Here is a 22,394-nt window from a genome sequence, read left to right on the forward strand (position 1 = left end):
AATTTTATATGCCTCAATCCCAATTTAGGATTGAAAGGCCCAGACTACCAGATGGAAAACAGAATTGTCTAAATGTAGTCAATGTATGAGTCTAATTTTGTGCAATGTGTGGTGCTTAGGCATATGATGAAACTTTCAGTCCCTGACACAATAAAAGGTCACTTTCATGACTTGCTTGTAATTCCCAGTCTTTCTTACAGCCTATATAGAGCATCTGCCTATTCTTTGTTCAGGCTGTCAGGTAGTCTGAAGTTCTTATGCAATATTGCTTCCTAATCATTAGAAGTTATTCTGGATTTATTATACAAAATGATTAAGAAATATCTATTCCAGATGTCTATACAAAGACTCCTGTGCTAAACAGAGATACTGGGAACTAATAAAGCTATTTCTCCTGAATGTTGCTACCTACAGAAAAGAAGCCAATTAATTCCACATATCTTTTATTATTATTTATAAACTAATTCTTAAATAGAGATGCTTACATCTGCCTCTAGCTCCAGATGGTGCAGTTTAGCTGCCTATGTTATTCATGAGATGTCTTTGGTTTTAAACAAATACTTAACCCAGCAATTGTCTTATCAAGAATTCTCCATTTCTTACAATTGAAACCTAAACTGCACTGCTGCTTTAATTCTCAGAACAGGGAGTTTTCTGTCTCACAGGTCAAAAGTACAAGGGAAAAAAAAGTCTTTTTAATATTTCAGTGCAGCAGTCACAGTTGTAAAACTGCCTGATACTGTACCCTCCAGTTACCAGCAAAAATCCAGGCAGCAAATTTAATCCAAAATTCTCGTGAGGTCTGACCACATGTAGAGAGTAGGACAGACCTTTTTTATGATTATTATTTTTTTCCTGCCACATCACCTAATCATTGAGTTTACATTTATGTTCCAGGCCATAGGAGTACCATTTCCAGCTTAGAGCAAATTCTTCAGCACATACAGCAATGTTGTGTCCTTGTCCTAAAATCTGCCCAGGAGGAAGCAATGAGCAGGCTTCCAGATCTCTGCCAGGACAGACAGGTGCTGGATGCTGTTCTTGTAGTTAAGAACCATAGTGGGATGATGCAGCTGCTCCTAGGATTACTAGAGAAGAAAAAAAAAAAAATGTAAGTATGGGATATTCTGTAGGAATGTAAAAAACACAGCATGTATAGTTTGGCAAGGTCCTAGCAAAGTTATGGCCCAGATTCATCATATGAAAAGCCCTCATAGATATCTTCAGATGTAATTCACCTGCCTACTGGAATAATAAGCAGAAATGACTGAAAAACCCTTCTGCTATGTTATGCTATGGATGGAAATTTTGCCTTGAAGCTTTATTACCAAATAATGTATTTTGAAACAATACTAAATTCTAATAAGTTATAGAATTATTCCATTTTGACTCTTGTCTTTGTAAAATCTTATAATACCAAACTCTTAGAATGAATATAAAATTGACAATATTCTTTGAGACTTTCAAAATAAAATAAATCTGAACAGTTTGTGTTAACCCTTTCAGATCAGTAACACATAGCTATTGAGATTAAAAACATAAGTGAATGCTTTCCAAATTTCTATGTTAAAAACTGACGGGAAATATATTTTCATATGAAAAATCTCAAATCTATGTATTCAAATAATTTTTTTTTTCTGAAGTGATTTTGGAGACAAAAATCATCTGAAAGGTAAAATTGAAATTAAGGTAATTTTTTATTTATGATTTCTGTGTATGCTCCTCTACTTTTTTTTTTTTTTCTCTCCAAAATTAAGATAAGTAAAACATTTGAAATAGCTTAAACCTATTTTGATTTACTGGTTATGTACCTAAGTTGGTATGTCTTTTCATTATGAAACCTTCCTGAAAGACGATTTCTTCTCCTGTGGTCTGAAAAAAAAGCATAGCTCCCTTGTATCTAGATAGAAGAGAATAGCCATAACCATGCTGATAAATCAGTGTTGTGGGTGTGTGCTGAATAGCTGAAGGTTTTTTGGTTTTGGTTTTATTTTTTTTTACCACCAGAGTGGACATTACCTAGATCTTGATCTGATTTCAACTGAAGCTACCAGCACAGCTGCTCAAACCAGGAGTAAACCCAGGAGCAGAACTGACACCTGAAGGATGTGCGAGTGAAATCCATAGGCAACCACTGAACAAGAGATTTGGGATCACATTTTTGGCCGAGATGATCAAAACTTAGGTTCATTCCAGCTAATTTTCCTATGGCTAAACATCTAACCCAAACTACTGAAATGCCTTGGTGCAAACCTGTTAACTCTTTGGACTTTTCAGTCATGGTTTCTTAGTCCGCCATGAACCAGTCCCTCTAAGCTCGTCTTATCTGAACAGTGAGTGCAAGTTAAGGGGCACTTCCAGAAACTCTTTCAAGTTTGTTCTTGGCCATCAGTATCTTCTTTCCACCTTTTACAGGTGACACTTTGGGGAATGGAGAAGTAGCAAAGCTGTGGGTGGCCCCAGTCTCAGCTGTGAAGTGACAGGTATGAGCACCCCTTGTAAGCTCAGAAGCTATGGTTAACTACGTAAGAACTCCTTCTTGGTAGAAGAGCTTGGGTCTTACTGAGCCACAATTCACAGCTAAGGCTGGAGATGCTTACCAAGTTCTTTACTGTGGGGGTCATTCTAACCTACTGATACTGCTGGACACCTATGCCCATGTGTCTGGGACAGTAAACTCAGAATACCCAAACATAAATCAAGTAGTCTTTGTAAAACCAGCTTAAATTAAAATCATACCCTCCCTGGGCTTTTTTTTTTTTTTTTTTTTTTTTTTAAAAGCTAACAGAGAAAGAAAGGAAGGCTGAACTGCTTTGTGGCGGGATATAAGCTATGAAGCTATGATCTGCTCCATAGTGATGCCTCTCTCTCTCCATATGCTACAATTCAGAAAATTAGATTTCCAAATTCTTTTCTCAACTAGGCATCTAGACACACGCTGAAAGAATTATGTCTATGTCTCATGTTGAATTCAGCTTTTAGAAAATAAGAGAAATTTTTCCTACTGTCAGTCTTCAGGCATTTAAGAGCTCTTGAAGAGTTAGTATGCTGTCACAAGGAGTACTTTCATTAATTTGATGTGCCGTGATACTCAGTGAGGAATTAAAGGTGGGAAATTTCAGCTCTTTTGTAAGATTGAAGAGTCACATTACCAAAACAAAAGTACATTTAGCAAAGCACTGCCCCATCTTGTTCAATATGCTCACACATTATCATGTCATCATCATATGGCAGATAGACAGTTTTTACAAATTTGCTGCAGTATTGCTAAGCTGTCACTTCAGGCCATTTCCTATAACTCTCAAAGATACATGTCTTTAAAACTAAAAAGTATGTGTTTTTTTAGTTTACTTTTTCCAACATACTTTGACAGTGAGTCCTCACCATTCTTTCTTCTGACATATGTAGACCATTTTACAGTCAATAAATGCTATCTGAAGCTACTATAGTGAACCAAAATCTTCCCAAATACAAATATCCAATTATAAAATGCAGCTCAGGGTTTAACAAATTCTCTTCTGACCCTGCAGGTGATAAAGTGATGGCCAGAGGCATGGGTTTCATTATCCATATCTTTATCACAGCTCATATGACTGTTAATGCCAGCAATTAGTTTAATCAGATTTTCAATGAGAAATTTTCTTTATGAGTCTAGCAAACTACATCCTGATCACTTTGTTCCAGCTTTCTAAGATAGAAACATAAACACTCTGAATGACCATGTATCTATTGATTATGAGCTTGGACAGACTTAACACCCACACAATAAGACATGTCCAAATGAGCATTAGGATCCAAGACAGATCAAGCATGCAGCAATTGTACCTATCAGCCTCGTTAGCTAACCCTGACCATCCTTCATGCTTCACAGAAGTGCTTTCTGCATTTTAAAATCATCATTAATGGGGAAAAAACATGTTTGGGATCCCAAATTACTGCTTCCATGTAATGTTCTTCTAATGTATTTCTGTGAGCATTCCAACTAGCTGTTTATATTTCATTTGTGTTGCTTTCCAAACCATCAGACCCATTCCTATGTAGTACAATACTGTATCAGGCATATCTTATGCAAAATGAGAAGTAGAACAGAGAAATGCCTAGAGAGCTATTTTTAGAAGTGGCAGTTTAGACTACTTAGGCTACAATATTCATTGGTTCTCTTCCCAGCCAGAGAATTCCTTCCATTTATTCATGTTCCAACAAACTTCCCACATTACCACCCCTTCTAATCTTCTATACATGAAAAAAAAAAAAAAAAAAGGTACTTTCCTGTAGTCCTTGTGCTTTGATTACTGAGGAATCATCAGGAGCAGAGTTATGTTACATAATTCACAAGCCCATCAGGTAGTCAGGTAGAGTGAATGGAAACAATACATTATAACTGATCAAAAGACAGCAACCACATATTTGAAATTCCAGTGTTTTGACATTTAGTTTTTCATCGCCCTGAAATAAGTAAACTTAACAAGACTCTTAGCAATAAAGAAATTTTATAAAACATTGGAGCAGGGGGATGGATTCAAATCTCTTGCTGTTGTTTAAAAAGTATTTATTAAGAGGTCAAAATCCTGTCAGATTGTGGTCAGGATACCATGTCCTAGAATATATGGAAGTAGCATGCAAAGAGAAGAATGTACTTTGCTCTTATTATATACATATTTATATATATAATATTTATACGGATAAATACATGTATGTATATATATCTCCTGCGATATTTCTAGTCAGAGCAAGAACTTTAGCGTGTATGTGTCTTCCAAATCCCAGACCACTCTTGTAGTTGCCAGGCTACAGATCATTAGAGTCCATAACTTTCACTGTACCCATTTCAGCTCCTGGAAAACTATATACTGTAGTGACGTGAAGGGAAACATTTTTCAACAAAATTTCATCTATCTTTAGCAGAATAGCTTCTGTATCTTTCTAGATATTACCAAAGAATACAAGAACCTAAATACAATAGAGGTGTTTTTCTGATGTTACAAGACTATAAATAGGACAGTGGAGCATGAGGAAAGAAGTCCTAAAACCAGAAGTCAGGCTATTATTTTAGGTATTATATGTGAAAGCATCCCTTCTGGCCTGTCTCCATTTGTAAGAATGAACCATTCCAATGCCTGCTTAGGCCTTTCTGTTCATGATCCTGCCTTTGTACCGATTTGAAATAATATAACTTTGACGTTCCTTTAAACTGAGATCCTAACTGGCAATGCTTTACGAATAGTCTCTTCAAAAGGCAGTTCTAAGAGGAACAGAACCAAGGAGTCTGCCAGTGAAATAGAATTATGTCTAAATCTTGGATATTCTGTGATATAAGTTACTGAAAAATGAAAACAATCTCACAGAATATCATAGTGCACAGCAAATGAGCCATGAGAGATTTGGTGGGAAGAATGAAAGATAATACACCACTATAATAACTCCAACAGTTTAAGAAGAGCCTGTGAACTGAAAGTATAGAACAGTTTTAGTAAACACAAAGTTTGAATGCCAGGAAAGGTCTTACCTACAGTCCTTTAGAACAAAAGGCATACTTCATTTATTAATAGCTTGATCTCCACCAGCAGACTTCAATCTTCAATACAGGACCATCACTAATACTGAAAATCAAAAAGCATGAATTACTTTGCATACCTGTAGAAGACAAAACAAACAAAAAAACCCACAGATTTTTCTCTTTCATTCCTACTTAATATCTTTGCCAAAAACATCAAGATGCCTTTTTCTAGAAACAGACTCATTGTTCATCAGTTATCTTATTGCCTAGCACATATACACACTAGCAGGACTTAAATGTTCACTTAAATAGGATCAATAGTATGTCTCCCTCCACCGTGCTACTTCTCCAGTGGCTAAAATGAGTACTAGCACATACTCTGAGGTCCACTTGTTTTGTGAATAATATGCTCAGAACAAGTACTACTTATTAATTTTATTTTATTTTATTATCACAGACAGATACTATGCATTGCTTTTTTACCCTCCTTTTCCTTTCCCGCTAACCAGGAGAAGCCACCCCAACCAAATGAACTACTTTTGAACAAGTGGCATTGTAACGTGTTCCCTGTACACAGGAATAAATAGATTAAGAAATGTTTAAGAGTGATGTTTTTAAAGACGGAAAATCCTTCTTGTGACTTGTAGACTTTATCTCCCACTGGTTGCTTGACAGGTAACTCCTGAAGGTGAGGTGAAAGGTAGGGAGCAGTTCTGTCACTTAGTCTCACGGAGAGGGAATCTTCTCAGTGTACTCTTTAATCATCAGACATGGCAGGGTTTGGGCCATCTGGGGCCTTGGTGGAACAGCCTCAGCAGAGCAGCCTAACTGGAGCCAGGCATTTGCCGCTAGCTGATTGCTATGAGTTCCTCTTGCAAATTTGCTTGAATATCTACAAAACACGCAGACATATTTTGCAGGAGGAGAGAGGAAACATTAAAGTTAATAAACGGGCAAATGCCTGGTTCTGCTTGAGCTGAGCTGTGGGAAGACAAAAGAGTACATCTCACATAGCAGATGGACCACGAACATGCATGCAGCCCTACTGCTCACATCCTGCATTAGGCCTCTGGTTCTTTCATTCTTTCTGATTTTGTGACACCATGATGAAGATGTTTCTCCTGGCTCTGCAGCTGTTGGGCTAGGTTCAGCCTCTCTCCAATACCATGAGCACCCCAAGTACCCTATCAGAAGATGCTGTAGGTTTATCTTTACTTGTAGCACTGCATTATGGAAGAATGCTGTCCTGAACCTCCCAAATTCAAGACTCAAAGAAATGGAAAACAATACAGTTTTGCTTGTTGGTGTGGATATTCATTGCAAGACGCTCCTGCCTACTCGATACTCATTTTCAAAGTACTGCACAGACAGATAAGACGGTGGACAGATCCTTCCTTTCATTAATTTTTGGAAACCATAGATATAGTGTCATTTTGGAGCTGGCCATTGCACTTGTTCTTTCCAGACGAGAAAAACAAGTCTGTTGTCTTACTGAGCAATATATATATAAAAATGTGTGTATATATATAAGTTGTTTATTTTTCCCTGTTGCTAAAGATAAAGTATCTAACCTGCTGAAGGTTAGATAGGTTATATTGTTTCAGGGTAGTCCAGAAATCTACCTCAGGTTAGGAGAGAATGGAATTATGGACATACTACATGACATACAAGTGCTCTGATTCCCCTGGGATATTAGAAAGCAAGAAGGTCCTGCTCAATATAGTTATTCCATGAGTGTCTCTGTGAGCTGGTAGGTACCTCATGGACACAAGATTGGCAAACAAGGGTTCCAGATGTAGCTGTAGATTCAGGTCATGGCCCAGCTATACTTCCTCTTTTAACAATCGCTCAAGTTGGTTGGTGCCCTACAGTTGATCATAGGCTTTAGAGTATATGCAGTGCGCACACGAGGATTGGATGACTGGTAGAGGGCCCTGCAAAGAATGCAGTAAGGTGTGTTCCTGAGAGCAGTGTGTTTCTCCTACACATGGGGCAGAGTTCCACAGTCGCTTGATACATGGACACAACCACTTCAGCAAAGGGTGGGAATGACTGCAGTCTTCAAGGGTGTCAAACAACACTGCTGTACACTGCCAACATTACCCCCCAGAAAGTTACATCAAAAAAATTACTCGCAAACAAGTTAACCGCTTGTTACTTGCTAGAAAGTGAGCCTGTGTTCCCAGTCTGCTTCCCCTACTCCATGCACTGAAAAAAAAATCAAAACCAAAATGTTTTCTAAAGCTCTCAGTTATAAATCAGGAGCTTTCAGATAGTTTAGAAGCGCTTGTTTGCAGGAACTCATCTCTCATAAAAGGCTTGTTGCTGCTCTAGGGAGGAGTAAAATAGCTACTGATGACATTCAAATCATGGTCTGCCTTCTCAGCCATTAATTTTAAATATGATTCATACTCCATTATGCTCTGGAAACCAAAGAAATTATCCTTTATTGTGTCTAGCCATTTTTCATCACTATGGACTCATAATGACCAATTTTACTCTTCCCTGTTGTAATGTGCTTGAAAATGTGCAAAAATTAACCCGACTGTTTACATTTGCCTTTAATTCAGCTCCATAAGGATTTCCCAGTGTAAATACGTATTTACACAATAGAACAGAATTATTAGCAACTAACATATATAAACAGCATTAGCTTTTAAATTGCTTAAATATTAGTGCTTGCAGATTAGAAATAAGTCTGGGTCAATCTTCAGGGACCAAACACTACTGAACTTTATCCTACTTAAACAGAAATCTAAATAAAAACATACCTTTTAATGAATACCTAAGCCTGTCTTAGGCCATTTTAATAACCATGGAAGAGAAGTCCAAAAGTGAATGGGTTTATACTGTTCATCCTCATTTATAACACCAATACATTTTTAGTTAAAAAATAAAAGAAAGGTGGCAGAAAAAAAAAAAAAAAAAAAAGGTCCTGGGTGAAGTTTTCAAAAATCCCGATGCAATCCCATGTTTCAGCTATATGACTTTGCACAAATCATCTACTGTCTGTGACTCAAAATCTCTCCTGTATTTCCAGACAGAGTGCTGTACAAGCAGAGACACCAAACAACTGGACAGGTACGCTGCATGTATCAGAGACACTCCTTTCACTTGTAAGGGACCTCTTACCTCAGGATGCAACTGCAACCCTGAATCCCAAGTCAGGGCCAAGTTCTTTCTCAAAAGCCTGTATGAGAGGTGACGCTGCTCTTCTGTTGCCTCCCTAAGCTTTACTCTCTGTGAGCACAGCAGTTGAATGCTGTTTTTAAGGTGTTCTGGTCCTGGCTCCCTGCTTCCCAGCCCTGCCCTCACTGGGGGCAGCAGGGCTGCCGGCTGAGGGAGGCCGCAGGAGGCGCATGGTGTGGACACATGGCCTGAGCCAGCCACTGGAACATTGCTCAAGGAAATAGGGACATAGAATCGTGTTTCACAGCGAACTCTGATAAATATCTTATGGATTAGGACAGGGAAGTAAATAATATCTATTATCACTAGCTATTTATCAAACAGCAGCTGAATAAAAGCAGTCAGCAGGGCCTGACATCCAGCATTCTCCAAGACAACGCAATTTTCATTCCTGTTAAGTGCAAGAGTTCACGGGTATCAGGGGCCGAGTCGACTGTTGCAGGCATAAAGGTTTTATTAAAAAACAAAACAAAACGCCTTATTACTCTTAAAATAACAGTGATGAGTGCTGGGCATAACAGGACTTATAAATGCCTGGTTTGTTTTGGTTGTGGTGTTTTTTTTAAAGTAAGGAGTTACCTCTCACCAGCTGGCAACAGCAAATGCTACGCAGCTCATACAGCTTGTCACACATGAATTAAGTCCAACATCTCCCACGAATGCAAGGCTCAAAGAGCACATTTCCAACTTAATCAAAGAGATTTGATCTTAAATTAAGCTCCTGATGGATAAGTTGGGAAGTTAGTTCTATTTTTAAAACCTTAAACATGCTGCAAGAGGGACAAGGTATAGGGCTCAGGTGCCCAGGCAGTGGCAGGGGGCTGGATGCCACAGGCCAATGCACTGATGGCTGCAGTTGCATTAATAACTGTATGAAGCAACTAGAAATAAGAAGATGGAGAGCAGAAAATTAGACAAGTAGCTAACAACTCCAGCAAAGTTAAGAAAAAGAAGAGAGGTGCTTCTGGAACAGAGAGTTCAATGGAAAGGCCTGAGCTTTGTTCCTGCTATGGTCAGCTTTCTCTGCATTTTTGTAAATTGCACTCAATTATATCAGAAGATAACTAATGCAGATTACATATTCCTAATGAAAATAACAAGGCATCAAATACTGGCTACCTGATTAAGCAAAAGAAAGGTAAAAACATATAATTTTCTCCAACCATTATTCTTATGAGCAATAAATCTACATGATGTTAGCTAGTCACTTTAATGACTTCCAATATCAAACTTACATTTATCCTTGACACATTTCTCTCTCTTTTTTTTTCTTTTTTAAGTACATTTGCAGCATTTTAAGGAAAATGTTGAAGATGCTACTGAATTTATCTTGAATAAATGATCCAAGTCCTCACTTAAAATTGTTCCCATTTTGACCTCTGACTTGTCAGAGGATGACTAATAAGCAGACAAGCTGTCTGTGCAGCCCAAGTCATTTGTTGGTCTGTAAAGGCCTCCAGTCCATTCCTATCTTCCTATAGACATCTACCTTACTTAAAGCCAAAAATCTTGATCCCCAGAGATTTTGCACATTAAGTCAATTAAAATAGTACCAGAACAATAAACAATAACCTGGAAAAACCAGTAAAAAACAATTTAATTGCTGAGTGGAATTGCAGAGCTGAAAAACAATCTGCAGATTTTGTGTGTACTTTCTCACCGTTCTTTTGAGCTGGAGAGAGAAGCAAGAGAAAGCAAGCAACCAAGGTACTGTATAGCCACTTTCCCCTCACCATTTTTATCCTGTCTCAAATGAATGTTGAAATTAAAATGAACAATGAAGCAACAAAACATGAAGCAATCTATGAAATGTAATGTCCTAAAGATGGTTTAGAATGAATGAATGAGAGGAAAAAAAAAGTTAATTAATTATAAAACTTATGGCCATAGTTATTTATGTTGCAGATATTTGCTGTGATTCTTTGCAAAGCTTTAAATTTGTAATCTAAGAAAATATATTTTTTTTTCCGCAAAATGACTGAGATAACCAGTGATAAGAAATTAAAATGAACTATACAGAAGTCAATGTATAGTTACATTAGATGCAAATTCTGCTGCTGAAATTGCCTTAGTATTGTAAGCTGTAAAAAAACACTTTTCTCAAGCGATCAACATCTATTTACAGAACTACATCTTTGGGTAATATGCACAGGTAAGAATCATGCTGAATTTTCTTTCATGAAGCAGCTCAGTAATGGATATTCAGACACTTATTTATAAAGTGTCAACTAGGATTCTGGCAGGTTAGAAGGCCACATGCTACAAAAAAATTACTGCACAGAAACTGACATAAGCAGGGCTCTAAATCCCAGAAAAAAAATGTAACCAGAAAACTAAATTCTGCACTGGCTTGCATTCAGTAGTATTATATGGGTGAAACATAGGACAGAACACATATACACATCATATTATACATCTTGTTAAGAGTTTCTTGTATTTTATTCATTCCTTTTAAGGTGGTCTTCAATAATGACCACTTTGGAATCGATGTTTAATTCATGAACTATGCACAACTCCACAGAAACAATGCCACTGATTTCAAATGGCATTAGTCAAACTTGTGAGGCAATGCTATTTCAACCTTGAACTGGCCCTGCTCCTGTTTGTTGTATGCTCTTCTTCAGCTTAGCCCTGTCTTCTTTTGTACTTGTGGAAGTTCATCCATGTCAACAAGGAAAAAGAAAAACTCTGAAAACAGCCTTAGTTCTTTTTCTTTACACATCTTACTACAAAAAAAAGGCTGTTAAATTCCCTGTTCCCTTGCTATTTCTCTTGTTGTTGTTACCATGTACTTTAAGATCAGTGTATACCTGCATCAGAAGTCTTTTAAATTGCTAAATAAATAAATAAATAAATTAAAAAACACCATAGTTTTTGTCAGTGAAAGCCTGATATAAAATCTTGAAAAAATTTTGCGTGGCATGGTAAAAAGAACAAGAACAAAAAACAACAAAATTATTTTTCTTAAGGGAAATAACATTGCTGTAATAACAATGCTATTGTAGTTTATTCTAGCCCTAAAAAAGGTCTTGAATTGACTTCAAAACATTTCTATACTCCACATGCAATGAGGTCATATAGAATCTTCTATTGTGCTTATATCAGAGCATTTTCCTGCAAATTTTGATGCATGTCTAGCTCTTAGGGTTCTTAACCTTAGCTCTTTCAGCGTTGGAATAGAGAGCAGCCATACTGCAGCACATGCTAGCAAGCACCCCAGTCTCTTGTAGGATGCCAAAAGGGGGAGAAGAGGAATCCCAGACTACCAAAGCATAAAATTTTGCACTTTGCTGAGTGGGAAGCTTATAGCACAGGGAGTTTTTGCTAGGCCATTGCTAAGGCTCCCTCACTTTGACATGGAACATAAAAGGGTCTTAGCATCATGGAAATCAAGATACAGCTGCCTCGTTTTGACAATTCTACACCCTAAGAAGGAACAGTCATTCTCTTTATATGTATTTGGTTTGTGTACTGTGGCATTTTCTTACCAGACTTCTCAGCTGTAAAAACTTGTCAGTTAAACAAGATTTTACTACTCATAAATGTATATTTCAAGTGGTACAAGGGAGCCATTAAAAGTTTTGCTACACAGCAGCATCTGCAGAACTAAATGATTTTCTTTTTCCACTGCAAAGAGTTACCTCTATTATTGTCAGTATGGTATGGTGAATGCTGCAATTCTGAGTGCCCATTGTATCGTGTAGCTGGTACATTTGGCATTCTCCATGCCACAAATCCTATGTATCAGCCATCAATCATATCCCTCATGTCAATCTGTTACCTTCTACTGGAAATAACTGGCATATTCTCATCACCGTTACTACTTTACATCCTATTTGTCCATGCTTGTTATGCATCTAAACTCCTGTGCGTCATAATGAGATCATACATGAATACACATATCGACACATACTTATCTAAATATGCACACACATATACAAGTAGTCTGTAAAAGCAGGTCCATTTTTTTCAGCTTCGAAGAGAACTTCAGTAATGTAGTTGTAGATATAGTGCATATTACTCTTGGCAGTGCTAAAAATAAGTCATTTGGATTAACCATTTTCGAGAATTACATTTCATAACTTAAATACTATATTTATTCAAGATCCCTTTTGGTTTAATACAATTTGTCTGAGTGTGCGCTAATTTCCGTTCTCAGCATAGCCTTGGGAGGTTAAAAACGTGAAATACGATTTTTTGCAGGTTTTAAGATATCATCATGCCTTATGAAGAGTTGATTATCACTACCCAGTGATACTTATGTACTGACAGAATTCATTATTATATGTATCAGAAGAATACTGAGAGTATCATGTAATAGCCTTGACTATGCTCTACGTAAGTAGCTACTGAATTGTAGCCAGTATCATAAGACATTGGCAGGTTCTCATTTTCTTAACAGTTGGAGCCTTTTGGTCAAGCAAGCTGGTTTTCTTACTTCTGACAAAATTTATTGCAGTAAGTTGTTAAATTGAAAGTTTAATTTAAGTTGTTAAATTGAAAAACTCTTGTAATTGAAAGTGGAAAATATGGAGTAGTCTGAATGTATGAATGAGGAGTAAATTACAGATAAAAGGACTGACAAGAAAGGAACCCACATGGTAGATGGCTGTTTACAAATTAAGTTTTAATATAAGACGTAATTTTGCCTTCAGTTTTCATCTTAATTCATTTCCATTGTTTTCATGTGAACACAGTAACTGGATTCTCACTGTTGTGCATGAAAGCCAAATATAGTTTGCAGAAATTATTTTGGTCAAGTTTAAACAAAGCGTGCTGAAAAATGGTCTCAAATTTTCACCTGGTAAAACCTTCCATTTAACATTTATAGCTCTCTAGTGAAGCTTAACAACAGAAAGAATACCAGTAATTCATGCTACCAGTCTGTCAAAATCCTGGGTTTCCTCTATAGAATGAAAATACCAAGCTTTTTGCACAGTTTATAAATATACTAGACTGCCTACACATCTTTTATGAGTTACCCATTCACTTCTTGCTGGTAAAAAGCTAAAACAAACTGACTTTTAATTGTAGCCTTGAAACTCAGAAATGAAAAGTATAAAAATAGGTGAAACCAATCATCTATTGCAGAAAGCTGAGGGCAGTTCTAAAGTTCAAGAAGCTTTTCAGAAAGGTAAAACGAATGTAATCTTTGTGAGAAATGTCAATTTTATTCTGGGCAACTACAGTCAAAACATGAGGATTTTAGCCAGAGCAGTTAAGAACCATACGCTCAGAAAGCTGAAAGAAGGAAATAATAGTATGGGAAAAAGGTTAACATCTTGACATTAAATTATGGGCTTTAATAAAAATTATGATATGTTTTTATATGATCAGGTATAACTGAGTACTATGGCAGGTAATAAAACAAAAATGAAAAGACTCGTTTCATCTGTCAGTCTCCAGTTGCAGTAGAGCTCCACAGGAAGCCTAAATGTGTGGGTCTTTGAACTGAGCTAAATAGCTGTGTGAAATAAAACCTCTTTACTTTCAAGTCTCTGTGCTGGAGATAAAAGTATCATATTTAGTCTGGCTTGTTTTGTTCAATAGCATAGAAAACTTTAGTCCCAGTTTCAGAGACTAGCCCCCACCTTTTATGACCTGTTCAGTAGGTTTTTAATTGCATATTTTTTATTCTTTAAACTAATTGTACGTATATATGCTCGAAAAATTGCAATATGGCCCTTAAACCATGTAAATCAATCTTTTATGGAATGCAGTTTTATAAGATTACTATTACTTTGGAAAAATATTTTTTTAGAAAAAAATGCACTACTGTAATCATTAACAACAATTTTATAGATTTAAGTCTTTAAAACAAATAACAATCACTAACTGTAAATAAGGCATTTTTTTTTCAATGAGTATCTAGACATCTAAAGCTGCTTAGAACAGTCTAATAGCTTTTTTCCCCTGCAAAGTGACTAAATAGATAAAGTCAGTGGGAGATAAGTACCTAACTTGTTAAAGATCTTTGAAAATCTCAATTGGTGTTCATCAGAATCATTAGATGCTTAAATCCCTTAGGGAATCTGAATCTAATTCTTTCTACAGACATTTATATGTGGCTGATTTGATGTATAGGAAAAGTCTCAGTGCTGTTTCTGCATAAGGTTGTTCTTTTCATAAACATGCATGGCAAAGCTGTGCCTTTCAAATCTCCTGTATTATTACCATGGTTCCTCAACTGTCTTGTTGCTGTGAAATTGGTACAAAGATTCTCATTTCCACACTGGCAGGGAAATAACTATACTGTTATTGGGCCTATCCATAATGATACAATTTACCCCAAAATGGGGTATCCATAACCCAGTAGTTTAAAAAAACACAACAATCTTATGTACAATTCCTATCCATTTTAAAATTTTAAAATCATTCATACTTTACTGTTAGGTAGCATTAATTCCACCCGTGATTAACTAAGTTGAATTTTAGGCTCACAAAATTTCAGGTACCCAAGTCAGAACTTCAGCTCCAAGATAACGCTAAAAACTTGTCTTAAACTGACACTCCTGTGTTTAAGTGCGTTGGGATTTACTTGCTAAAAGAGGGGGTTATGTGAAGTCACAGGCTCACACAGAACCTTTAGATTTTTTAAAGTCATGGTGTTACAGTGCTGTGACAGAATATTGCATGATGATAAAAGATAAAAGCTAAATGGATTAATAGGTATATATTATTTTCATAAACATTTGTAAAGTATTCAGAAAATAATTAAATACATTTTACTTTTCCAGAGAGATTAAAAAAGAAGAAAAAAAGACTACCTTATTCAAGTGAACTTTTCTCATTGTTAGCATGTAAATGAAACTATAAGGACAATTGTCCATTTAAAAAATATTTCTTAGTGTATATTCCACTGAGCAAGCTTCCCATTTATATCAGAAAGGCCATAGTCAAGATCCTCGTTTGTTAATAAACATTTAGAAAATTGGAATGACAAAATGCTCTTTTTCCTGTATATTATATACCTTAAATATAAAATACATAATTTTCCTTTTCATTCCAGATCAGTGAACCAAATTCCGTTTGGTAGTTTTGTTACATCTTTATATCATGAAGACTTCCAAACAAAGAGAGAAAAAAATCTGAAGGTATTTGACTTTACGTGTGTATTTGTGACTTGCTGAACCAGATTTGCTAATCCATTCCTAGCTACATAATATTGGCTTATCAAATGTGATACATATATTTTAAGCATTGACGCTGATACTCTTACAATATAAACTATGCATCAGATATAAATACTTCATGATCTTATATCATGTTTACAATAGAAATTAATTCTGAAATTGCAAAATATCTTCATAAAGGACTAGTATCCACAATTTTTCATCTTTTTCTTCAAATGATGCTAGCATTAGCTTCTAATGAAAACTCCTAGTAAGTCCTGTTCTTTGCAGCATTGTCCTCATTTTACAATTGGATTTGACTTGCTTAAGATTTTAAAGTATTATCTCATTTGCTGACTACCAAAATTGATGCTAAGATGAAGAGGAAAGTAAAGAAGAACAAAAGACAGTTGAATCATCTTTTCAAAAAACATCCAGATACTAAAGGAAGGTGTGAAACACCTCCAAATGAAATATATTTCAATGCCTATTACAGAATATTAAATACTGCATTCTGTTCTTAGCCGCAATGCTCTGAAAATATAAAATTTAAAAAAAGAAACATTGGTGATTATGACAAGTAACCCCTGTTAGTAAATTGCTCTCAGTATTCTGTCAACATGCAAAAATTCCCAGATCATGAAAGCTGCAGGCTGTCTGCTTTGTATATGACAGTTATCTTAAAGAGAACAAAGTCAAACACTGCAGCATGCATAGGCCAGAGGTGTGACACTGCTGGAGATTATGTATGCATTTTGTGACTCTGGTGGTTGCAGTGATAGCAGACTGGAGAACAGAAATTACAGATGTCTACATACATGATTTGCGGAATATGTATGTATGGGGGAAATGCAGTATTCACTTACACTTGCTAAGCTGATAACTGAGTTTACCATACAGGCCTATTTTCCCCATTACACAAATATCTAACAATTATTTGTTTGTACAGTTTGTCTTTCTAACTATACAATGCATAGTTGTGAATTGCTTGTTCATTTTTTTCAGTAAAACAGAAATAATTTCAGTTTTGCAGTTTGGAAAGATAACCCCTCAAAAGATATATTTTAAGTCTTTATAAATTGTAGGATGATAAATAAGTTTTATGACAAAAGGTATTGCTAGCCAAAAGGCCTTCTGAGAAATAGCTTTTTGAAAAAAAATATTAGGAAGTGCTAGGAAAGCATAATCAAAATGCTCCAAGTCCTTTATGATCATGCTGATTATACCCAGGTGATGACCAGCATCCAAGAATTAGTAGAGGAAGCTGAAGAGTAAAGCAAAGCTTTGTTATGCCCTGTTACAGTTTGCATTATTTATTGTCTGAATCAAGAGGAAGATAATCATAAATGGCAACTACACATTTCACTGGCAAGACCCATTTAAATGACCTTCGTTCTGCTTATATTAATTAGCAACAGAAATACATTGTTTTGTTAACAAAGGCAAAAGAAATGTATGCCTGTTAATACTGCAGGAATATTGTGAGAAGTCTTTTTGCTTTTCTAGAAAGTTCTGTGTGCAGTAACGGTGACATCAGGCATACGATAGCCTTTAACAACAAACATACTTCATAAACTTGAAATAATTCGACCACAGTAGCACGATCAGCACTGACACAAAAATAATTTCCCATATCTCCTCTCCTTTTCTAGAGATGTTCCTAGAACACCACAAGAATGAGGAACTTTTCTGGAATTCATCAATCTTATCAAGAAAGTCCTTAAAATAAACTTGAAAGAACGTACTGTGTTTTCCAGAAGTCTAGGGAGTGCAGGCAAACTGAACACATCAGATGTGAAACACGAACAGTTAGATTGGAACTTCTACAATAGCTTCATCCTAAGAAGAAAACAGTAGGGAGGCTTCTTGAAGGCACAGACAGAGTAGTAAGGAAAATGCCTTTATCATCACCATGAGGCTCAAAAGTCTAAGTAAAATAATACAAACTCAAAATATCCAGAGACATGTGGTGGATAATTTGCAGGAGCACAAGGTAAAGACGGACATATTAAAAGCATTGTATGCATTTTTGTTTCCAATGGGAAAAAAAACATCAGTCCAATGTATATCACATTTTTACTTCTGAATGTTATTCTCCCCCACATTGTGAACAAGGATGTAGATTAAAAAATAACAATCACACCCAATATCATAAATAAAAGGTGACAGTTTGTTAATTACTAAGCAATGAAAGTGAATGCGTATAACAAGAAGAGCAGACTAAAATACTTCCTTTAGCTCTCTAAAATTGTCAGCAGGACTTTGGAGATTATTTACCCAAGTAATCAATAACAAACCAAATGTTACCATGACAACTATCGTATTAGAGATGCAGTAGTTTATATAACCTTTGGGTTAAATGAACTTTTGTAAAGCTCACTTGGTTTAAAAGTCTCTTCACTACTTTGTCCTCTCAAAAAAAAAAAACACTTTAAAACTAGTAGTGAAAATGTGAATTATATTACTTTTTACATGCTGGAAGGTAGCCAGTTTGCTAAACAATATATCTATAAATCCACATTCTAATGCTTACTTTGTTATTTGTTTTGAAAAGTCAGAATTCAACTGGACATGGCAATAGTCCCACAGGGCACTTTTTCCAGGCTATAAAAATAGCAGCGTTCACAAACTAGTGAAGTTCAGCCACCCTAATCCGTTACGAAACCTAAGCCCAGGATGGTCCTTTAGTTCACTCTGATCCTGTAAGAGATTTGAAAGGTACGGGCAGTGCTGCTCATGGCATCAGAGAGACTGAAGGCCATTCTGGACCTATCACCCTTGATATGAGCAGTCCCTTAGCATCAGAACACTAACACCAACGTCTTTGTCACTAGAGTTGCATCCAGAGTAACATCTTTAACTGGGTCTTCTCCATGCCTTAGCCTGGCTGTTATTTTCCTGGTTTACATGTTTAGCTAAATCTCTTCGTCTGAGCTAACTCTCTACAAACTGTAGAGGGAGGCCAGGCAGCATACCTTGGACATCTCAATTGGCACTGCCTGTCTAAGCTTTAGCAATGAAATCTCATGCCTAATATTTCAGAAATGGCCAGTAACCATTTTGACCATCATCACTTTATTGTTTTTACTTCAGTGTTGTTAATTTACTGTTTCATGCTTCCTGTAGCAGTTTTGCAACTTACCTTCTTATGTCTTAATTGTGCTGTGGATGTCACCTGCTGTAGCAGCACCAGTCTACAAGCACACACCACCTGCTTGGTTCAGGAGGTATCAGCTTCTAGCCCATTTGAACAGAGAAGGGTAAGCTTCTCAGGACGAGGATCCCAGTATCCAGTATCCTGGCCCCAATGCCATGTTTGCATACACACTTAACTGCAGATGGACTTCGGTGTGTGATGGTCAGTCTTCCTTAACATATACAAATTATAAGAATGCACAACTTGAAAATTTAATATAGAGTAGGTAACATGCAGATTAGCAACCATTCATAAAGAATGAGTAGATGCTTGATACTCGGGTTCTATCTGTGTCCTATCTAAATCAGCAGGAGAATTGTAACTGCCATCTAAATGACAGAGAAACAGCTCTGAGAATTACGAAAGAGAACAAAAGAAAAAGAAAAAAAGCATAGTGTTAAAAAACAGTTTTAATAAGAATGTGCACAGTTCTGGAAACAGAATTAGGCTTTTGGCAGGGGAGTCAGCAGTCTGAATTTAAATGTTAATTTTGATCTGTGATGCAGAATGTGCTTGGTAATAAAGGTTAGATACAATTTTTTTTGTAGTAAGTATCCTGTCACATGGTCTGATTTATATCCTAATTAGTTTATAACCCTGTAGCTAGTCCATCTTACAAACAATTAGCTGATTTTCAGTATTTGATATTAGTGCAATAATTTCTATCTTTTCTTCGTCCTGTGCTCTTCATTACTTTTCCCTCCCGCTAACAGCCTAAAACCAAAACCTAAAGGGTAAAAACAACCTGAGTTGTAAATGATATTAAAGAATGAAGCTTACCAGTGTCCTTTTCCTCCAAAACAAGCTAGCACTACTATTTCTCAGATTACATCATCTCTGATTGATGTATATAAAAGAACATTTTGTGCAGATACCAGTATAAAGTTTATACTGCTAATAATTGAAAAGTCTGATTCAATACTTTGTGTCTGAGACATGAAGAATAGCTTTGTATTCTTTGAGCACCATTCCTTGAGATAAATTAATCATTTCCACTGTTCTATCATCAAATGTCCATTGATATTTCAAATTCACAGAGCCTACATTTTAAAGGTATTGTACTATATGTGTTGCACAACAACTGTTTGACATTATTTAAAGAGGAAAACATTTCTGCAAACACATGTAAGACATCAGGAAATAAACTTTCAGAAGCAATTGCTTTAGGCTGACACCTGACACAAGGAAATAAACTAATCCATGGTAAAATACATTTAATAGGCATTTCAATCAGGACAAATCTGGCCTTCTGTCTTAAGATGAGAGCAAGAATTACTTTAACTTGAAAATTAAATACAGATCTTGACAGAATATGCAAAGTAAAAATCCAGGTGCTTTCTGATGACCTCTTCTGCCACAGGTCAAACGAGGATAGACACTACGCCAATGGTATGCCAATTGCTGATGTTCTAAACAAAGACTAAATACAAAGTATTCGTAACCTTTCATAGTCAAGTTCGCAATTTAATTTGTATTCCAAACTGATTTGGCATCATCAGAAGTATACACTCACAAATCAAGTGCTTTAAAAATTGATTGTTTTAGGCAAGAAAAAAGAGCTGATAAAATTAACAAAACTATGAAATAAGAATATCTTATACTGATAATTGTTCAAATATACTGATAAATGTTGAAATACATTTTGGGAAAGCAATAAGATTAAAGCTTGGCCATGCTTGCCAATGCAAGGGAAGAACGTTTTTGTACTTACAGTTTCTTCATCTTCACTAGAAATCTTTTCCTGATACAGCCTAAAGCATCAGTTATGTTTCACTTCAGAATATCCCATTAGCAACACACAATCAGCCTGTGATCAAAGTATGTTCTTATTAGGTGCAAACCATGTTTTTTGAGTCAAGAGTGGCTACAAAACATAAATTGCAAGTTTAAACTAGTCCTTCTACACATTGGCTATTACTATTACCAATAACTACACCAAAACATTTGTAACTATAATTGATTTTGAAATAAAGAGCAAACATCGTGAAAGTTCTCTAATTGGTGGACTGATTTTGTGTTGAGTTACTAGTATTTATAGTTCAACTCACTGTGAAACCCAAAGTTCAGAAAGTTCTTAAGACAATAGTCCTCACATATTTAAGCTTAAATAGCAAAAAGACAAGCGAGCCCAAAGTACAAATATCCTGACAGATGAGTATTTTCATTTTTCCTTGTGCTAAAATATACTTTTGGATTTCTTCTTCCCAAGAACAATCTTTCTATTCTTTGAAAACTGTTTTAAGTTATAAATGGCCATTAAAATCACAGTAACTCCTAAGAAAGGATAGCCTATAACAGCTCCCAGGGAGTACTGCAATCTGCAGTGGCTTCTAAATTAAGGAGTTTAATCTGGTTAGGGACAGATAAAGAAAGCACTGACATGACAGAATTAGTCTGGCTTCATAATTAGTCATAGATTATGGTATTTGTCTTTCCAAAATAGCATTAGAAGTGAAAGTAAATATATTAAGGAAAAAGGCAGGTACTATTCAAAGCAAAGTTGCATTGCGCAGTATCACCCCCCACTCACACTGAAGCCTTCTACCATAAAATAATGCTACCAGCACAGTTATATCTATCTGTTAGCCAAAAGAAACATGGTTAAATTAGCTTGCTTCAGGAAGGAGCAGCAGCACATAAATCTTATCAGCGGAGTTACTCTAACAAGCATCAAAACAAAAACTTGTGACCCTTATCACAAGTCTTCCTCTCTTTTTCTTTGCTACTGACAGTAATTTACTATATGTCTATGCAAAACCCTGTGCGTTGGCTCATCTGTGCTGTAAAACAAGGAGTTTGAACCAAGTTCTCCCATGTATCTTTCAGAAAATGAGTGAATGACCACGCCGCTCTGAATAATCAATTCAGAGACATGAGGCTAATCTCATAATATCACTTGCTGGTACTCCTTTGAGACGATTTCATTCAAAGCTGACTAAAAAGATAGGGGAGACAGATGGGACCAATCTGAGACCCGTTAGAAGCAATAGGTGGTATCCTAGAGCTGTGGTACCTAGAATAGCTCTGTTGGTCTGCACATAGCAAACAGTGCTCCTGAAAGCATTGGTACATGCACACCCAGTGGCAGTTCTGTTGCAGCCTGTGGTGGAGCTGACTAAACATACAGAGAGTTGTCCAATTTGGCAAATCCATCTGAGGCTTGTGCTTCATCCTATCTAGCTATATCCTGTTTAGAATTAAACAGTCCAGGCAGCAGAAAAGGCAGGTAGTTATTAACAGCTCTTCCCACATGGTTTGGGCATAATTTGTCTAATGACTTGAATAAGAGGACATCTCTGTGTGGCTATGATATGATATTTAGTTGTGTGATTAAGTATCAGACAAATCTTCAAGGGCATTTTATACCTCCTTCTATCCACCCTCCTTCCCCAGGAAAAAT

Source organism: Cygnus olor, chromosome 1 (assembly GCF_009769625.2).
Source record: "Cygnus olor isolate bCygOlo1 chromosome 1, bCygOlo1.pri.v2, whole genome shotgun sequence".
In the NCBI taxonomy this organism is placed as follows: Eukaryota; Metazoa; Chordata; class Aves; order Anseriformes; family Anatidae; genus Cygnus; species Cygnus olor.